The 6,000-nt window shown below is 43.0% G+C and overlaps 2 non-coding genes across 2 annotated transcripts; both read right to left on the bottom strand.

Moving 5' to 3' along the window:
• Positions 1 to 1,389: 1,389 nt before the first annotated feature.
• TRNAT-UGU (transfer RNA threonine (anticodon UGU)) lies at positions 1,390 to 1,463 on the bottom strand. Its single transcript has one exon. It is a non-coding gene; the product is annotated as a tRNA-Thr (tRNA).
• A 1,975-nt stretch (positions 1,464 to 3,438) lies between these two features.
• On the bottom strand, positions 3,439 to 3,520 carry TRNAL-AAG (transfer RNA leucine (anticodon AAG)). The gene has a single exon. It is a non-coding gene; the product is annotated as a tRNA-Leu (tRNA).
• Between the last annotated feature and the right edge of the window lie 2,480 nt (positions 3,521 to 6,000).

The following is a 6,000-nucleotide window of genomic DNA, read 5'->3' as shown; positions in this document are numbered from 1 at the left end:
TCTCATGGTTGAGGTGAGTTTGACTTCAGGGCTTGGGTGGATGAATCTCCCAGGAGTGTGGAAGCTGCTGGGGTATCCGAGCCAGGTAGGACTCAATGTTAGGGGCCCTGGCCCCAACCACTGCTGCCAAGTAGTGGGCAAATCCATCAGAGCCAGGCTTCACCCACTGTCTAACCAGTGGCGAGCTCTGGTGTCTTTGGGGGTGTGGAATTACCTCCTAGGGACATCCATGGATAAGACCACTGTATGTATAGATAAAGAATGAATCCTGAGGGACTCCCAACAACAGAGACACTGTACTTGCAAGTAAGTGAGGAGACTGAGACCAGGTGGTTTGGAAGGGAGAGATCAGAATTTCTGTATGGGTCAGACCAATGCACCAGCCCATAGGGGGTTCCTAAGCAGAGCTTGTTAACATGGAACATTGCTGAACACCACATGCTAGTCCGTCCACACAAAGACTAGGGCTGAGGGTAGCCAGTCAGGGCTAGATCCCAATACTTGCTTGAATGTCGGAACAGGGGATGGGTCACATTAGGCAGGGTCGTGTCACTAACCAGCATGCAAAAGAACTGGGTTTGTGGGTAGATTCTGTGGGGGATATGTGAGCCAAACCCTGAGGAAATGCAAGTCCTGCATTTTGACCTGACTTTAAATGAACTTCTGTCACAAGGTCAATGTCTGTAGAGTGGCAGTTTACACCATTAAGATGTGTACAGCAAAGATAAAGTTGAAAGAGTAACACAGAGGCCATACTCATGATAACTTCTCACATGAAAGGTGGTGGGAAACAAGAAATAGATGTGTCAGTAGTTTGTTTGAATGGCAAGACATTCTTTGGTTTATCACTCCTTATAAATTTCAACTAAGGTGGACAATTGTTGGTGTTAATATTTCAAAAGTATATCTCAATTTATTTATTCCTTTAGTATTTTTGTTCCAGCCACGGAGATACACAGCCCCTGGCAATCATAAGGTGTTCTTAGTTCTTTTTGTAAAATTAGCAGGGGGTTTGTAAATACTCTGCTCCCCAAATGCAAGCATCATCTTGAAAATAGCCTACTACCCCACCACCATTTTGTGGTGAATTAGCTGCCTCTTAGCTTTTCAGAACTTTTCTGAATCAGTCAGAAAGCCGGACCTCATTGGTGTTTAGAGATGCTTTCATCTAACAGATTTCGACACTTATAACAGGTTTTGAATCTTACATAACCTAAAGTAGATTTTGAATCTGTTTTCTTGGGAGAAAAGAAATTTTTATAACACAATTCTATAGCTAATTAAGATTCTGTCATCTATTTCGTGGGTGGCAGTTTTGTAGTCACAACTACTGACACCGTGGGTAAATGGAAATATGGATGAATGAAGAGTTCCCTCAAGGAAAAACTAAGGCCCCACTGGGAGTCGAACCCAGGATCTCCTGTTTACAAGACAGGTGCTTTAACCAGCTAAGCCATAGGGCCCGGAGGAATAGCTAAGTTTACACTGAATCCATCCTTGTTATCAAACTAGATATTCTCATCAGTCCATCCGATCCACAGCGGGTTGCTTTGGGAAAGTTGAACACATTCCAAGAACACATTTTACATATTTAGATGCACTACCACACTATCACAATGGAAAGCCTTTAGGAGGGCTCCATTAGCGCTTCAGTTAATCCGAAAGATCACCGTCAGCAGAAGTCGGAGCTACCCACTATTCCCAAATGAGATAGTCGTCTTTGCCGTTACTGCATCTCTCAGCTTTTTCAGCTGAGGTTCTTCATTCGTCTGTCCTAACTGGGCATCTCCGCGCACCAGATCTCCACGGAGAGACTCAGACAAGTGGGTTAGGGCACTCTCAGTGCTTACTGGCAGGGCACTTGCTGGTGGCAGGCAGCAGGTTGGAGGAGACGGCAGGGAGCATCAACCCTTTCTCAGTGTGGACCGCTCCAGTGTCCGCTGCCCGGGCTTGTTTTTCTTTAGACTTGGTCTCAGCTCCTCCAAGAACAAGTTAAGTTCTAGCCGTTTTATTTCCCTAGGCTGCTTCTGGCAAGCTCGAGGGTCTGTCTGTCTCTATGTTAGGAAAAATAAGAATTCCAGGCGACTGTAGGAAGCTCACGAGAATTCTCTGGAATCTCAACCTTGTTTCGTACATGGACCATTTGAGCAGTGAATTTGGAAGCATCTGCAGTCATTATGACTACTGAGCTCAAGGGTGAAGAGTAGAAGATGGGACCCACAGTGACCCATGTACGGTACACCTTGTGAAAGAATACAGCAAAATCTGTAGCCAAGAGTTGAAGTTGAACCTTTATGCTATTGAAATGAAAGTGTAAATTAGATACAACTATGATAACTTTCAGAACCTGAAAAAGTAAAAAATAAACAGAAAAAATAAAATATATGTTGTAAAAATATAAACAAAAGTACGTATCGGAAAAAATATGTAGTATATGTATGTATGTATGTATAGTACTAGTAGAGACTGGTAATATGGATGAAGCTAACTCTGTTACTTTATAAATAAATGAAAATTCAAACTCATAACAAATATATTGCACTCTCAGACCTTCGGTGTTAAAGAAAGAATAAATCATTGGTAGGCTAAACAAATAACTTTTTTAAAAGGATATCCAGAAATTGGAAGGCAAATTATGGTTCAAGACTTCATTTGTAATGAATGTAGCAAAATAAAAATTCCAAATATGCAGGAAAATAAATAAATGTGAAAATGTGATACAAATGGTAACTCATCAATGGATATAGATGGATTATTCAAAACATGATATTGAACTAGTTGGATAGCCAACTAAGAAAAAACAAATCTGAAGTCGATCTGCCACCTGTGATTTAAAAAAAAAGCTTCAAGGAGACAAACTTTACAAGAATGAAAAAAAATCAGAAATATAACTACAGGAAAGATGAAGATAGAATTTTTCCTTAGTGCTGAGGTAGAAAAGCAATTTTTAAATGAAATTTGGGCCCACTGAAAGGTTGACATCATTCATTGCATTAAAAAAAAATTCCTTCTGCATGTAACTTCTTCCTCTTAAAAATGCAGACGAGTGAAGAGCAATGAAATGAAACTGTGGACAAAATATCTGTTTTTAAAATATGTAGCTTCTACTTCTCAGCAAGAAAAATATGCCACCTCACAGGGACAAAACATGCAAGCCACGTGAATAACTGCGCTCATGAAAAAGAAGCAAACAAATGGCTCTGAAAATATGTTACTGTCAATGAAAGAAATGTAAAAGGGAAAAGGAATAAATGACACTTCTTAGCAAGCAAGCAAACAAATAAAAAAGCAATTATTTTGGTTGTAATAGTGAGACACTATATCAATTTCGGTGTATTCTGTAGCAAATTAGCATAGATGTGGTGACATAAAGCAAGAGAAATAACAACTGGCCATTTTCCTTTCTGACGGCTTTCTCCCCCTTTGTAACAATAAAACTGGCAGCGGTGGGATTCGAACCCACGCCTCCGAAGAGACTGGAGCCTTAATCCAGCGCCTTAGACCGCTCGGCCACGCTACCGTGCAGTAAGTTGGTTTAGGACAGTCTTAAATGGTACAAAAGACACAAGCCCTATTGGTTTTATGCAGAAAGGATTCTGCACTGGCAAAATATGCAAATAGCTCTCTCATTCAGATCTCTTGTCTTGCAACTGGGAGATTAGCGTTTGCCTCCTGTCCTCTGTACTTCTGGTATCTGAGAATAAAGATGCTAATGATTACTTAATAAAAGGACTCCGTCCTAGAGCAAATGGTTAGAAATCGTGTTCACGGCAGGGTCGGGTCTCTAATCCCGTAGGCGTGCTTGGAGCGTGCGTCTCCACAAGCCGAAGGCAGAGGGACCCCATCTCAACCCACCCAGGCTCCATGTGCTTTTTGTGTCTGCATGTGATTTCTTCCCGTGAAATCCGTGAAAAGAAACAACTTCTCAAAAAGGCCTTTTTGCTCTTTACGCCTCGTGTTGGGGGCCATGATTCCCAAAGTTCGGGGCTGCGTGAATTCGCCCTGAGCGCTAGGTTTGCCTCGCTGCACCCGCCCGGATGGGGAGTGTCCTGCAGGCCCCCACGTCTCCGTGCGGCTGGAGACCCACGCATCTCATCTCCTCCCGGGTCCTCGCCTCCCTGCCACGCGTCCTCACCCTCAGTTCTGCCTGGCCCTCTTGATGCTGCCCTGACATTGTTCCAAATTCCAGCAGTGAGTAGTTCTTGGCAAGTCACTTAAGGTTTCCAAGCCTCACTTTCATCATATGAAGAAGGAAGACAGTAAAACTTCTCTGAAAATTGGATGGCATAACCTTCATTTTGAACACACGTCAGCTGCTTGAAGGAGTACTTGGTTCGCATCAAGTACTCAGATCCCTTACTGTCTCTTCGTGTCATGAAGTTTTAATGAGTAACTTTTGAACTCAGTTTTCCATCCTACATGATAGTGACAAATAGCATTCCGTTTTACAGATGATAAACCTTTCAAAGTTAAGAAACATTCACAAGAAAGCCAAATGAATTTTAATTAAATCAATAGATAACATATAGACAACTCTCAACCGACTCCTATAATTTCTTTCTCTTTTTTTTAAGATTTATTTTTATACAGAGAGGAGGAGAGACAGAGAGGAAGATCTTCCGTCCGATGATTCACTCCCCAAGTGAGCCGCAACGGGCCGATGCACGCCAAACCGATGCCGGGAACCAGGAACCTCTTCCTGGTCTCCCACATGGGTGCAGGGTCCCAAAGGTTTGGGCCGTCCTCAACTGCTTTCCCAGGCCACAAGCAGGGAGCTGGATGGGAAGTGGAGTGGCCGGGATTAGAACCACCGTCCATATGGGATCCCGGGGCGTTTAAGGCGAGGACTTCAGCTGCTAGGCCATGCCTCCAGGCCCGACTCCTATAATTTCAAATTTTGGAAATAGTCTAGTTGGGTCAGGTGACCTTATCTTGGAACCCAAGAGTTTGTTTTCTTTCACCATTCTCAGTCATCTCATATTCTCTCTCCCTTCTATTCGCATTAGAAAGGGCCCTTAGCTAAGTTGGTCAGGCACAGCCACCACACTTAGGAGCCTGACTTGCGTCTGCATAAGGACTCTGCAGAAGCTCCACTCGTGTTTTTGCAGCCTGCAACGCTTCCTGCCTGTGGACCGGTGTCAGGACTTTTGTTCCTGTCTGTCACCTTCTAGTGGCATCTTTTCACATGTCTTGCTGTGGACCAATGTGAACAATCTGATGAGATGTGATGGCTCACAGGGGTCAGTGATGTTTAAGATATTGTGGAACATCCACTGGGGTGCATATTTATTTAATAAAGGGTAAAATACTGAAATGATTTTTGTCAAGAATTAAGGCATACTTATAGCAACGCTAAACAATATAATGGCATATATTCTTGTTTTGTAGCCTTTTCTGGTGAAGCTCCTACGAGAAAACTGAAAGAAAATCATGGGTTGGCATGAATTCCTGCAAGGGTTGCTTTCTTAGCGCAGTATGCAGTGCATCAGCCTCATAATCTGAAAGTCCTGAGTTTGAACCTCAGAGAAGGCATGGCTGTTGTATTTTTCAGAGAGCTGCCCAAGTGCAGAGTGTTTAGACTGTCCTACCCATTATGCTTTCTGAAGATTTCAACATGATATCCAGGATTTGGGTCACTTCTCTGGTTGTGGATAAGTGGCGCTGCAGTGTTTGAGATGTTTTAGCAGTGTCAAAGGACACACTTCAGTGGTCACCAGAACAGAGATTTGGTAGACTCCGGCACATTGTACAACTCTATAATCTGAGTCCACACATCTGTACTAGTGGGCTGTCTGTGCTTTAGAAAGTCACCCCAAAGTTACTGATTCAAAATGATACCAATCCCTCAGCTATTGGAAACTGTGTACGTTGCCTTGTACCCACACACGTAGTTACACTGCCGGGAGAAATTTACCCAATAACTTGTGAGAATTCTGAGCCTGGTTAATGTCAGATTTGTGCTAAGTGTACCACACAAAAGCTGGGGATAGTTGACATGTC

Source organism: Ochotona princeps, chromosome 1 (assembly GCF_030435755.1).
Source record: "Ochotona princeps isolate mOchPri1 chromosome 1, mOchPri1.hap1, whole genome shotgun sequence".
Taxonomy (NCBI): Eukaryota; Metazoa; Chordata; class Mammalia; order Lagomorpha; family Ochotonidae; genus Ochotona; species Ochotona princeps.
The sequence above is the reverse complement of the archived record's forward strand: the minus strand, read 5'-3'. Positions and strand labels throughout refer to the sequence as shown.